Raw genomic sequence first — 15451 nt, forward strand, 5'->3', positions numbered from 1 at the left:
TAGAAACGTCTAGGCCATTCATTCTGTAATTTTTTGGTGGTACTTCATTTCATCTGTACGCAAAAAATATATGTATATATGAAAGTAATCACGAGTGTCTGCTATTAACCATCGCTCTGGCAAGTATAAAGTGGTTTATTGTAGATGTATCACTGTTCCCTGGAGAACATCTATGATACATTAAGTGAATATCACGTTGGGTACTTCTAATAGAAATACAGAACATTGACCTTAGAGATTTATCAATCGATTCATGAAGAACACAACGTCTGAAATTTATTTAGAACTGCTTATTTTTGAAACTACCTAGTGCTGGGGGATGTGAGAACTTGATGGCTGCGAACGTTAGTGTCAGAAAATTTCACCATAGAAATGTCAAAGTCAGTCATGTGCTGATTGCTCAAGAAATGTATGTGGCGAGTAACACTGAAGTATAGAATAGGTCATCAAATGAAGCAAACACTTTTCAATATTTTACCACAAGACAAGTAGGCTCTTAGTCAGCCTGCCCAAAACACCACAGGGCAGCAAGATATTATTCACTTTCAGCGCAAAGAAACAGCTTATGTTATTTTAAAAGAGTGATATTCCATAACTATTGCAAAAATGTGGTAATATACTTGTGAGATTAGATACATAATGGAAATCAATTAATAAATTATTTTACGTTATGTAGTAATCAAATTGTGCACTCAGAAAATCGTAAAAAGAGAACTCTGTAGGCAAATGTTTGCATGTTTCTGCAGTTTCAGCTATTTTTTCTCCTAGATCTCCCACAGAAAAATATACTGACCAGTCTCCTCATTGTTTCCACAATTTTACTCTTATTGTTCATTCCCTGAACAATGAAGAAAACTGAAATTTTGGTGATTTTTTGTCACTATGAAGTTTTTTCTTTCTTCTTTGTAAAATAGCTTTATGTTCGCTAAGAATATGACTACATTTGTAAGATATTGAATCGATGTCAGAGATTCCACATCGGATCAGGTGAAGTTGACATACCACACGTAATTATTTTACTCTTATGGTCACAAACTAGTAGTTTGAGTAACTTATAATTAGAAATACAGTACATGTATAGCCTATATGAGAAGCTCCACTATCATTCTGCACCACAGCAGCCAATGCCATTTGCTAATGGAATGCCAGCACAGTATATTCCTGGTACCTGATTAGATCAATTAAGGTTACAGCTATGGAAACATATTCCTTCTCCTGTTCAGCTGCTAACGTATTTCTGACTTGGCAATATCATATCAAATGTTTGGTAACTCTGGGTCCATGCATTTCTTTCAGGGTGTGAATGTCCCAAGTCTTCTCCCAAACCTCTGGGCTGATTTCACCAAAATTTGGCACGGACCCAAAGCTTCATGACTATCAGCACATGTAGTATGGAAGTATAGGTAAAAATGTGCTTTTTTCCAGCCCCTGCCATATAGGCTGCCCTGCATGGCAGGCATGTTGTGTGGGAATAGTATCAGCTTGCTGTATCGACCTGATTTGCAGGGCAGCCTATGCATCAGCAGCAGAAAACGATATTCCAGCCAGACTGCCCTGCAAAGCAGTATGATATGGGAAGCTCATACTATTTACACCCATTTCATGTAGGGCAACCTATATGGCTATCATTCCTTTCCCTCTTGAAATCTTTGTTCATGTGTTTTTAATTAATTTAATGCATTAATTTCAATTTAATTTCTTTTGTTTCATCACCCTGTTTTTTCATCCACATTATTGTGTTCATTATATTTTTATCCTCATTTTGCTTGGGTTTCGTTTTATTTATGAGCCCCACCCCCCCTTTATTTAAATCTTTATCTGTTTAATTTGTCCATATTTCAATAAGTATCTAGGTTGAAACTTCCTGGCAGATTAAAACTGTGTGCCCGACCGAGACTCGAACTCGGGACCTTTGCCTTTCATGGGCAAGTGCTCTACCAACTGAGCTACCGAAGCATGACTCACGCCCGGTACTCACAGCTTTACTTCTGCCAGTACCTCGTCTCCTACCTTCCAAACTTTACAGAAGCTCTCCTGCGAACCTTGCAGAACTAGCACTCCTGAAAGAGCAGCAGAGAAACGATGTGATAACTGGGATCTTAAACTTCACCACCATATATTTGGATTAAAAAAGTCGATCCCACCACTGGGGACCTCTTTCTTCTTGCAAGTGTTACATACGCCATCAAAAGGATAAATTTTAAACCTATTAGATATCTACATTCACAGAAAATGGTAACCGCAGTTATTACTCTACAAACACCATGAGTTTAACTTGAATGTCTACTTTGATGTGTTCAGGAACTTTGTAGTGCTTCTACTCTGAATGCACTATCGACTATCTGGACTTTTATTAATTAATTAATGTTTCAATACCATCTTCACATAAGGTTATATATGTTTTATTCACCTTGTCATCCTGAAAGATTTTCTGTTAATATATTCTACTGTTAATTACTTTTTAAACCTCTTATTTAACTTTCGCACAATGTTGTGTTATTTACCTCGTCATGCTAGTATGTTTCTACTAGTAGTCTGTCACCTTTTGCGTGTTTTATTCAGATTTTAAGTATGGCTCTTAGTTCTTCATTTTCTTAAACACACTGTTTTCTGTAAGAAACTATTTTAATTAATTTCTGTGGAAATTCTATTTTAAACTACTGAATTCATGATACTAATCATACAGTACCGCAGCACTAGTGCATAATTGTTTTAAATAACCATACGACATCCCCAGACCATTACCATCACTTTTCATGTACTCATATATACAGATTATCTAACGATGATAGTTGTATCTGAATACTTATAATGGTGCATACAGCTGGTGTAGATGGCTGTTAACCATGTCATCTTTTTAGGTATTCCTAGGTTTTCTGTATATTTAGCCTTTCATCAAACTACTGTTTTATTTTCGTTTTGTTCTGTTTACTATTTGGAACAGATCTGCTGATGGCAGTAAGCTGAAACTGGTAATGTGTGTTGTATAACATATGAGATCAAGACAGACATTTATAAATAAAGTTACGAAAGATGATCGTGGACTCCTCTACGTACTTCATGTCTTCAGTGGGTAATGGAGCAAATTCAGCGCATTTTTGCCTTAATGGTTTTCCTTCCGCACATTCTCAAAATAAATGGAAAAACTAACACGTTGAAATTCATTCGCGTTAGTAATGTGCAGTAATACAAGACTCTGGCTGCTATTTCTGACGGCCAGTATATAAAATAAGTTGTTATGCTTCTAAGCGTGCGTATATAACGGCAGAATGGTGCTGTTGCACGTGGATGCAGAGGAGAAAAGTAACCAAAACCAAGTTTAGTGTATGGGCTTGAACTGTTCCATAATGAGAGAAACAGGTGCAGGAGGGTAGTAAGTTGATTGTTAAATAGAAAAATAACAATCAACCGTTTATCGAAGTTGATAGCTTTGTTGTCGTTCTCCACCACAAATAAAGAACTCTCATGGCCCCTGACCGAGGAGCGTCGAGACGCCTGGGAGAACTGAAAGACTTGGAAAGAAATGTTATTTTGCGAATGATGGTTGCCTGGGTTGGCATAGTCAGTGGGAGAAACATGGTATTGAAACTTCCTGGCAGATTAAAACTGTGTGCCGGACCGAGACTCGAACTCGGGACCTCTGCCTTTCGCGGGCAAGTGCTCTACCAACTGAGCTACCCAAATACGACTCACGCCCCGTCCTCACAGCTTTACTTCTGCCAGTACCTCGTTTCCTACCTTCCAAACTTTACAGAAGCTCTTCTGGGAACCTTGCAGAACTAGCACTCCTGAAAGAAAGGATATAGCGGAGACATGGCTTAACCACAGCCTGGGGGATGTTTCCAGAATGAGATTTTCACTCTGCAGCAGAGTGTGCGCACAGTTTTAATCTGCCAGGAAGTTTCATATTAGCCACACTCCGCTGCAGAGTGAAAATCTCATTCTGGAAACATCCCCCAGGTTTTTTTTTTATTTTATTTTTTTTATTTGGGACTCAAGGCGTGCAGGTCAAACTTTGTACACATTTTCAAATTCTTCAAAACCTTTTGGAGAATACCTTGAACACTTGATTTAAAGAGTTGCTCTACTGCACTTTGTGTCACAACAACGTTACCAGGTCGTGTGACTAGGGCCTCCCGTCGGGTAGATCGTTCGCCGGGTGCAGGTCTTTCGATTTGACGCCACGTCGGCGACTTGCGCGTCGATGGGGATGAAATGATGATGATTACGACAACACAACAGCCAGTTCCTGAGCGGAGAAAATTTCCGACCCAGCCGGGAATCCAACCCGGACCCTTAGGATTGACATTCTGTCGCGCTACCGGGGGCGGACACAACAACGTTGACTCACTGCGACTGTACGTCCGTTACTTAACATTGCCTGCTCGCAACTGACTGGTCGAATGTACATTTGTTGTTCACAATTGTTAGTTCAAGCTCCCACGTAGATACTGCACTGGCGTCGCTTATACGCCAGGAATAAAATCAGTTCCGGAACTTTTCGGACTAAGTAGACGTCCAAAATGGAAATATCAATATTAAGCATAGAAGTGTAGAGAAATTTCCATTACAATCATTAAATAAAGTCAAGACTCTCAGTTTTAGCCTGAAGGTGCGCTTTTGTAATCAGCAGAGTGACGAGGCAAGAAAGCATAGGCAGTAATATTTGCAAGCTAAACAGCGTGACGCATTCAAGGTCCACTAATAGCCGTGTGTGAAACGTACTTGAGTCAACAGCTGACTTAAATGCCGAGTTTTCTTTAGAGGGGGCTAGCGGTACTGAAGTGTCTCCTATTTTTGTCAGGTTAGAAGAAATAAACAAAAGTTCTCGTATTGCGAAATGGAAAGATGCTGTAATACGATCCAGCACATGCTGATACGGTAGGTATGATACCGGTATAATTGTGTGTGCGCTAGAGAAAAGCTGTTTGGTTATGCGCATGAACACTGATGGAAAAAATCCGCAGCACTAAGAAGGAGTTGTGTGACGTAATCGCAAGTTGGTAGGCGTGTTTCTACATTCGGAAGATGATGTCTATTTAAATTTCGATCCAGTCGGATAAGAGTGGCACCAGTAGCACCACTGCGATTAGGCAACTCAGGTTTTCTTTAAAATACACGTTGTAACGGTCGTGAGAGTTAGCCGCCTATGAGATTGGACGTGATGAGTTTATGTTGGTCAAGAATGCCTTTAAGGCTACAAAAAGCCATTATCAACGCCTCACTGTTTCGAATGGGGTCGTGTAACATGGTTACGAGATGCTCTATGTTCCATTCCCGATACTGCAGACAGAATTGGCAGGAATGCAGTGACTGTACATTATTGCTGGCAGTGGTGGTCGCCAGAATTTCAGAATTTGCCGGTCGCAAGAAGACCAGGCTCCGGACGGCCACGTGGCACTACCGAGAGGGAAGACCATAGTTTTCGCGATGGCTGTGGAGCATCGTAGTGCGTCTGTATCAGTAATCTGAATAACAAATGGCACTACAGTGGCACAACGAACTGTCACAAATCGGGTTCTTCAAGACAGCTCCGAGCCAGACGCCTTGTAGAGTGCATTCCACTAATGACAAACCATCATCATTTGTGATTCAGTCGTGTCAAGCGAGAGCTCATTGGAGGGTAAGATGGAGGTCTGTTGTGTTTTCTGTTGTAAGCTGATGGTCGTATGTTGGTTAAAAGGAGGCCATTGCGGGCCTGCAACCAACCTATACGCGTGGTAGAGACACTGGACCTTCAGCAGGAGCTATGTGGTTTGTGATGTAATTTCGTATGACAACAGGAGCACTCTCGTGATTATCCCACGCATCCTGACTGCAAAATTATACATCTTTCTGATGATTCGACCTGCTGTGCTGCCATACATGAACAGCAAAAAATGGTTCAAATGTCTCTGAGCACTATGGGACTTAACTTCTGAGGTCATCAGTCCCCTAGATCTTAGAACTACTTAAACCCAACTAACCTAAGGACATCACACACATCCATGCAAGAGGCAGGATTCGAACTTGCGACCGTAGCGGTCGCCCGGTTTCAGACTGTAGCGCCTAGAACCGCTCGGCCACCCCGGCCAGCCATGAACAGCATTCCAGGGGGTGTTTTCCAAAAGGCTAACGCTCACCTCACACATACCATTGTTGTAGCCCAACGTTCTCTGCAGAGTGTCGACATGTTGTATTGGTCTGCTCGATCATCACAACTGTTTCCAATAGAGCACATGTGGGGCATCATCGAACTCCAGCGTCATCCACAAACGGGATTAACCGTCCCTACATTGACTGACCAAGTGCAACAGACATGGAATTCCATCCCACAAACTGACATCTGGCACCTGTACAACATTATGCATGCACGTTTGCATGCTTGCATTCAACATTCCCACGGTTACACCGGTTATTAACGAAGCAGCATTTCAAATCTCTAATGGCTTATCTCGCGATTACATTAACCTGCAATCTCGCAATGCTAATGACTTAATTACTTTACGTAAACAAACGTATTCCCGAAATTTCAGTACTCTACAGTTATAATTTTTTGATATTTTTTTTCCGTCAGTCTAGTAACTGCATGTAGTTGTGAATTTTGTAATAACAATGAGAGGTGGTACGACCGAAACGGCCGCAAGATGCCGGGCTCTCCTTTTAAACGTGTGAAACATGACAGGGGAAGATATTAACTATAAAGTGGCTGAATCACTGGTAGTAGTTGAGTACGAACGTTCATAGTAAATCAGTGCTGTAAATGTTGAATGAATGGCTGGTGAGAACATACCGCGCGAGAACCATTTTGCTACATCACTTGCGTCCTACTTTCCAGAACTATTTTTAATGAAGTCTTGCCTATTGGACTCAAGATTTCTTGGCCTGGTATAGTACTAAATGTGATTACATTGTCGTGCTACTTTGACGTTGCACTCAGCCACTGAAATAGAACTCCTGCCTATTTAATGATGGATATCATTGGCACCATGAACTATAGTTTGTGGAGATCTTTCACCACGGACCATGCTGTACAAGAATAAGCAAATATTTATGTTTATATGGTTTTCAGTCTTCTGACTGGTTTTATGCAGTCCGTCAGATCTTTTCTCCTGCGCCAATCTCTTTATCTGAGAGTAGTACTTACACCTAACGCCCTCATTTATTTTCTGGATGCGTTTCAGTTTCTGTGTACCTCTACAATTTTTATCCTTTACGGCTCCCTATAGTTCCATAGAAGTTGTTACCTAATGTCTTAAGACGTCCCATCATTCCGTCCCTTCATCTTTTCAATATTTGCCATATATTCCTTTCCGTCGTCAGTTCTGTGAAGAACCTACTCATTTCTTATCACACTCTCCTAAAACATCACATTGCGAACACTTCGATTCTCTTCTCCAGTTTTCCCACAATCCATGATTCAGTTCCATACAATGCTATGCTCTAAACGTACATTTTCAAAAATTTCTACTTGATATTAACTTCAATGGTTGAACTAGTAGACTTGTTTTGAGCATGCTCTTTGCCTATGCTGGCCTGCTTTTTATGTCCTACGTGCTTCGTCAGACAAGTGTTATTTTGCTTCCAAGGCAGCAGAATTCTTTCATTTTGATCTACTTCGTGTTCACGTGTTATGACGTTGAGTTTATTGTTCTTGTCATTGCTTCTTCTATCTATAGATCGAAATATATCCCTACTTACCCCCTTTTTAATCGGAGCACTTCTTGATCTTGGGGCTTGTAACTGTTGTATAGGGTGCTGTCAAATGAAAACGAGAGAGTTGGAAAGAAATCGTTTATTATTTCAAAAGAAATCAAGGGCGTCGTTATGTTGGAGGATAGTACCCGCCCATATATTGTCAAGGTTGTTTCAAGTACGCAGCAGAGTTTTCGCTGGGAATCCCTTATACATTTTGCCGAGATCTCCGCATGCGATTCCCGCACCTTTGGAGCCCTGAAGAGAGACATTCGCGGCCGCCGATTTGCTTCGGATGAAGACGTACACGTTTGGGTTCAATCATATTTCCGTAATCGGCTGCAAACATTTCTCCATGAAGACACCGACGTTTTGTCTCAACGTGGTATAAATACACTAAGAGTTATGACGATTACTTTTGAAATAATAAATAGCTTTCTGACTTTATTATACATCCATTACTCTTCTATTTCTGCAGCTTGTACCCACTTTCTTAATGGAAGTGCCCCTTGTACCATTCTTCATTGTCTCAGGATTTTTCTGGGTCAACAAATCCTATGAATGTGTCTTGATTTTTCTTAAGTCTTGCATCCATTATCAGGCGCAGAGTAATAACAGCCTCTGTAGTGTATTTACCTTTACTAAAGGCAAACTGATCGTCCTCAAACAGATCCTCATGTTTTCTTTTCTTCTATATGCCATCCGTTTTTGCAACTTGGATGAGATGTCACCTTCATTGTACGATAGTTTTTGACCTTTTCAGTTGTTGCTGTCTTCAGTATTATGTGGATGACATTTTTCCGAAAGTGTGATGGTATGTCTACATAGTTTACACATTTACATGAATTGTCGTTTGGCTGCCACTTCTCTCAATGATTTTATAAATTCCAAAACAGGATTCGAACCGCCTATCTCGCAATCGAGGGCCACTACGCTGGCATGCTGCAGCCTACTCGGCTGTGAAGTAGGGTTGTGAAAATTAGAAAAATTGTGTAACATACGTACTTGGACGTAAAACTAACGCCACTGTTATCGCTTTTGTGTGTTAGTCTTTGTTTATTTTATTTGTTTTTTAAGCGCATTTTGTATACAATGTAAAGAGCTTACTTATCATATGATCTTCGTAAATAAGACCGTAGCGAATATTAAAATAAGACTACAGATAAGCGGTCCTTCCTTTGAATACTAGAATGCCTAGTCATACTATTTCCGACATGACGGAATGCATTTTATTCCTTCCTCAGTTCTTAACGAATTGAATAAGTAAGACGGATCCTAAATGATGAGAATGATGAATGAAAACTGTTGTTAAACGCATGTTTTTGTCATCCGTTCCAGTATTTGAATACTGTGCCGTAGGAAAAGATACGAAAGTAATTTTCATTAATGAAACCAGTACGCATTTGCAAGCTGTCAGAAACAATCACAGCCGGCCGCAGGTGGCCGAGTGGTTCTAGTCGTTTCAGTCTGGAACCGCGCGACCGCTACGGTCGCAGGTTCGAATCCTGCCTCGGGCATTTTCATTAATGAAACCAGTACGCATTTGCAAGCTGTCAGAAACAATCACAGCCGGCTGCAGGTGGCCGAGTGGTTCTAGTCGTTTCAGTCTGGAACCGCGCGACCGCTACGGTCGCAGGTTCGAATCCTGCCTCGGGCATGGATGTGTGTGATGTCCTTAGATTAGTTAGGTTTAAGTAGTTCTAAGTTCTAGGGGACTGATGACCTCAGAAGTTATGTCCCATAGTGTTCAGAGCCATTAGAACCATTTTTAAAACAATTACATTTCCTCTTTTCAGCCATAGTCTTGATTATAGCTGATTTGATTTGGACATACCTGGTTGCCAGATGGTTTCATAAGGCTGCTGCTGTCCGGCATTAGTTTAGAGAGTGATCATCGACATTGTGGTCCGTACATTTGCTTTTACAGCCCACACACACCGTAACAATACGACGTTGCACACCGTAACAATACGTCGTCAAATACGTGTGGTGACTGGTGGTGGCTTTTCCTCCTGAACCAACTTAGTCACTCTACCCATGCTTGAGTGAATGAGCGGCTCGGATATGTAGAGTCTCATGTTCAAAGACACAGACGAATTGATCGCGATGAAATGTGCTGATATCGCACTTGCTGCAAGCTCTGTGAAAATTACTAACTGTTTATAGCCGCGTAGTTTCACTTGATTAGGTTCCGCGAGCTCTGTGTTCTTTTTTAAGTGACTGGTGGCTCGTTTATGGTCAGAATCGTTACCTTGCTTTCATGTGTAGTCATCCATTGTCCCGGCGATATCGGAGCAGTTACTCTGCGTCCATCGCGGTCTTGTCTTTTCATATTAATTTGTGAGCTGTCGGTCATCCTATTCACCTATCTCATGAGCACTTAACGAACCCATTTAACTGTCTGTCTAAACTTGTTCAACGTTTGCAAACGTTAATTTTCATGTTCTCTGTGCTTTATCACTCTCATTCAATCATTTGTTCAGTTATCAAATGTGTGAGAAGAGAGAATATTAAAATAAATTTGAGTTAATCTACACTGACATTTCATTCAGTCACTTAACCCCCTTTCATTATACTGTGTGAGAAGCGACACTCAGGACTCAGTTTACTGGGGCCACTCGTTTTCGGATCGTTATTTCGTTGCGCAACAGTTTCTTCAGTATTCCACCTGAGTCTTCTGGGAACTAACTGACTTTCGGGAGGTCCAGCTCAAGCGGATCATTGCGACAGCCAAAAGGGGCATGTTGGGAGCTCAGTTGGCGCCTCACATCTGCACTTCACTGTCACGTCGGCAGTTGTAATGGCACGTCAGTCACGAGACACGACCAGCTTTCTCCTTACAGCTAACTGCAGGAAAGCATTCTCTGCCACACAGCGTCTATCTCTGCAGTTAATTGTGACTTGAAGTTTCTTCATAATTTCTGAGAGTGTCAATGGATGGGAAAAATTAAATGACGGATCGTGCTACCTGCCACAAGCCTCATTCTATGCAATAGCTGAAGTTTTCAGAAAAAAAATTTGAGTTCCCTTGACCGAATGGGTCCCATTCTAGATGTAATAGTTGAAGAAGTTATTCGTTCACCAGTAGATTCAACGAACTACCGTTTCGTACTTGACACCAGAAACAAAGCATCAGGGGAAAAAAAAGGAAATAATCGTATGGTATTGCTGGCCGGGAGGCCCCATCAGCGGAAGTTCGGCCGCCGAGTGCAAGTCTTATTTCAGTCGACGCCACACTGGGCGACTTGCGTGCCTGTGATGAGGATGAAATGGTGATGAGGACAACACAACACCCAGTCCACGAGCGGGGAAAATCTCCAACCCGGCCGGGAATCGGATCCGGGCCCCCTGCATGGGAGGTAAGCACGTTACAACCTTTTTTTAAAATTTCATTATTATAGTTCGTTGCGTTTGTTCGGGGTGGACGTTCCATGACACCCGTTCAAGTTCATTGTTCAACCGTTCACTCAGTTATTTGTTACAGAGGGCAGCTAGCCCTCTGACCGAACACGCTGAGCTAACGTGCCGTCATGCTCAGCTAAGCAGGCGGACAAAGCATCGAAAATTATTTTTAACCGATAATTCCAGATGATAGTAATGTTTGAAATATGTCAAGCGTGTTGCCGATTAATACACTTGACTGCCTTCATCATGTTCAGTCTGAGGCCAGAATTGATTTTATGATGTGTTTGTGGTAATAATCGCTAAAGGCGTTTGTAGGAGATACCATACAAAAGTTACAAAAGTGTGCAGTCACAGTAAATTGCACAAGAATTGCTTGTCTCATAATCTGATCGGCAGTAGCTCTTAATTTAGACATTAAACACCAGTTATGCCTTTATTTCAAGCGCAAAATTTATCATCTCACGGGGAAAAATGAAACCTAACACAATACTTAAATGTTATCCAAAGCTTTCTCCGTCCAGAGAAAAAAGCATCAGAGTCTGCCTATTAGGAAGCTGGATTATTTTATCTAAATTTATTTTTCTATGTGTTTTCGCAGATAAATGAGTTTTCATTTACAGTGAAGGGAGAATAGTGTTTCTCCGTTGCCACATCATAATATGTAACAGTGAACTGATCTCTATTATCACCTACGCCTACGTTCAACAGACGAATAAAAATTCGTCGTATACTCGTATATGCCCTGTGTCTAAGGAAACCACACTGCATGGCTGAAATATAAATTGGCCTCCGGTATTTCTCGTGTTTGAGATGCTTCAGAATATCACAACATTGTTTACTCGTTGTCTTTTGACCATCTCTCTCTCGTGTGGCGCCATCGTGAACGTCTGGTGGATGTCTTTTTTATTGACGCCATTTTGGCGAGCTGCGTGTCGTTGATGATAAGTACAGCATAACACACAGTACCCGAGAAGAAAAACCCCCAACCCGGCCGGGAATCGAACCCGGGCCCCTTCGGTTGGCATCTAGCCAGGCTGACCCCACAGCTACGGAGGTGTACTTTTTAGGCACTACTGATCGTCTCCTGATAAGTTACTCTTTAGCTTCCATAGTTAACACTCTGAGAATATCAGCACACTTCACTCGGCAAGCTGCCTGCACTAGTACTTACTTGCACCTATCATTTAATTATTTAATATCCAAGCCCACACTGTGATGTTGGTGTATGACAATAATGACCTTGACATCGATAGGAAGTGAAATTCGAACGCTCTTTTCTTCCCTCGTTTATAAGCTACCATCCTCTTAATTTTTTTTTATATTTTCTAATAATGTTTCATACATAAAACAGTGATCAAATCGACGTTTTCCGTGTTCCAGTGAAGATTTTGTAGGCTTTTTCAGCTTTCTATAGCCTACAGAATGAGATTTTCGCTCTGCAGCGGAGTGTGCACTGATATGAAACTTCCTGGCAGATTAAAACTGTGCGCCGGACCGAGACTCGAACTCGGAACCTTTGTCTTTCGCGGGCAAGTGCTCTACCATACCATCTTTCTTTCTTCCTTTCTTTCTTTATAAAAAAAACGCGGCGGTCGGACTGCACCGACAAGTAATTGTCGTCAATCCATGGAAGTTTAGTGAAAGTGGACAGAAGATTCAAATGGTTCAAATGGTTCTGAGCACTATGGGACTTAACAGCTATGGTCATCAGTCCCCTAGAACTTAGAACTACGTAAACCTAACTAACCTAAGGACAGCACACAACACCCAGTCATCACGAGGCAGAGAAAATCCCTGACCCCGCCGGGAATCGAACCCGGGAAGTGAACAGAAGAACCATGGAGTGTTTATGCTACTCTGTTCTAGCTGTGTTTTGACCATAGTTGTAGTAACGTGCACAGTTGGAAAAGAACCATTAAACATTTTTGTGTATTTACAATTTTTTTCAAAAATCTCGTTAATAGACAATAAATTTGACTGGACCTACGTAGCACCATTTTTCTGGTGGGTCTTGTTTTTTGTTGTTAGGAAAAAAGTGTCTTTCAGTTGCGACAAGCAAAATTAGAGTGTACATCCATAGCAATAACAGGACAAGAGTACCTTCGAAACCATTAAATGGAATTTGAAACTAATAGTATAATGAACGATAACAGAGAAAGAAAAATGTAAGCAAATCTTGCACGCCATTCCATGTGCATGGCCCATCTGCGTACAGATTCCATGTTCCAAGTTGATAAACATTTCGCAGCGTGTGGACCTCCATGATGGCGGTCATTTTCTGCCCGGCACTCCCCAACTGTGAGGGGGGTTATTGAAGACACTGCGCAAATAGTTCGCAAATAGCTGTTGCTATCGGGGTGTATACTCAAGTCTGCTATGACTGTACTGAGAAATTGCCAGTAATCAAGTACCATCTTCTCATCATCTCGAAAGAGGTAGTATACGGTCATGCCTTTAAACCATGTAAGAGCGTGAGTCTTCGCAGGCAGAAAATAAGTACCCTCCGGACAAAGAAGGAGCCGTGGCTCAGTTGTGCGAGGCGCGATACGGAGGTAGCAGGCGAGGATCTTCTGCACTAGCAGCCATACCTCTAACGCCGATCCACAAGTATCCAGGAGGTGGCAACGTGGACAAAGGGGGGAATCCGTCATCCCAATAGCATGCAGTCTTTGTATTGTTACAACTTTCCCGTTCACAACCTGGTACCACGTGGCTCGTACCCGCGTGGGGAGGAACGGCTTCTGGACCGCTCTCCACACTGCAAGCCATAGGGTCGTCGGGCTATTCCTCTCAATCATATTGCGAGAGATGGACCTTAGCAGCAACCTGTAAATGTCTCTCGCCTTGGGAGTACGAGTGTTGAGAAGGTGAGAAACAGATCATGAACCATTAGCCGAAGTTCTTGACAAGTCGAGAAATGTGGGACCTGGTCTTTGGGGTGGAGCACACAGTTGAAGTCGCCGCCGAAGATATATTGCTCGAAGCGACTAATAAAGAGGGGGGCGATATCCTCCGAGTAGAACTGCGATCGCTCGCGGCGACGGTCAGTTCCTGATAGAGCGTAAATGTTAATGATGCACGTGTCCAGCGCTGTGACCGCCACCCCCTGCCTGACGGAAGGTAAGTCCTTTGATGGCAATTCCGTCGCGCACTAGTATTGCCGTACCGCTGCCATTCCGGTCCGCCAGTCACATATATGTCACATAAGAGTAGAAGACAGAAAGGGCCGCTATATACACTCCTGGAAATGGAAAAAAGAACACATTGACACCGGTGTGTCAGACCCACCATACTTGCTCCGGACACTGCGAGAGGGCTGTACAAGCAATGATCACACGCACGGCACAGCGGACACACCAGGAACCGCGGTGTTGGCCGTCGAATGGCGCTAGCTGCACAGCATTTGTGCACCGCCGCCGTCAGTGTCAGCCAGTTTGCCGTGGCATACGGAGCTCCATCGCAGTCTTTAACACTGGTAGCATGCCGCGACAGCGTGGACGTGAACCGTATGTGCAGTTGACGGACTTTGAGCGAGGGCGTATAGTGGGCATGCGGGAGGCCGGGTGGACGTACCGCCGAATTGCTCAACACGTGGGGCGTGAGGTCTCCACAGTACATCGATGTTGTCGCCAGTGGTCGGCGGAAGGTGCACGTGCCCGTCTACCTGGGACCGGACCGCAGCGACGCACGGATGCACGCCAAGATCGTAGGATCCTACGCAGTGCCGTAGGGGACCGCACAGCCACTTCCCAGCAAATTAGGGACACTGTTGCTCCTGGGGTATCGGCGAGGACTATTCGCAACCGTCTCCATGAAGCTGGGCTACGGTCCCGCACACCGTTAGGCCGTCTTCCGCTCACGCCCCAACATCGTGCAGCCCGCCTCCAGTGGTGTCGCGACAGGCGTGAATGGGGGGACGAATGGAGACGTGTCGTCTTCAGCGATGAGAGTCGCTTCTGCCTTGGTGCCAATGATGGTCGTATGCGTGTTTGGCGCCGTGCAGGTGAGCGCCACAATCAGGACTGCATACGACCGAGGCACACAGGGCCAACACCCGGCATCATGGTGTGGGGAGCGATCTCCTACACTGGCCGTACACCACTGGTGATCGTCGAGGGGACACTGAATAGTGCACGGTACATCCAAACCGTCATCGAACCCATCGTTCTACCATTCCTAGACCGGCAAGGGAACTTGCTGTTCCAACAGGACAATGCACGTCCGCATGTATCCCGTGCCACCCAACGTGCTCTAGAAGGTGTAAGTCAACTACCCTGGCCAGCAAGATCTCCGGATCTGTCCCCCATTGAGCTTGTTTGGGACTGGATGAAGCGTCGTCTCACGCGGTCTGCACGTCCAGCACGAACGCTGG

At 43.3% G+C, this 15451-nt stretch overlaps 1 non-coding gene across 1 annotated transcript; it reads right to left on the minus strand.

Moving 5' to 3' along the window:
- Window positions 1-1882: 1882 nt before the first annotated feature.
- Trnas-uga lies at window positions 1883-1957 on the minus strand. The gene has a single exon. It is a non-coding gene; the product is annotated as a tRNA-Ser (tRNA).
- Window positions 1958-15451: the final 13494 nt, after the last annotated feature.

This window comes from Schistocerca americana, chromosome 1 (genome assembly GCF_021461395.2).
Source record: "Schistocerca americana isolate TAMUIC-IGC-003095 chromosome 1, iqSchAmer2.1, whole genome shotgun sequence".
NCBI classification, from domain to species: domain Eukaryota; kingdom Metazoa; phylum Arthropoda; class Insecta; order Orthoptera; family Acrididae; genus Schistocerca; species Schistocerca americana.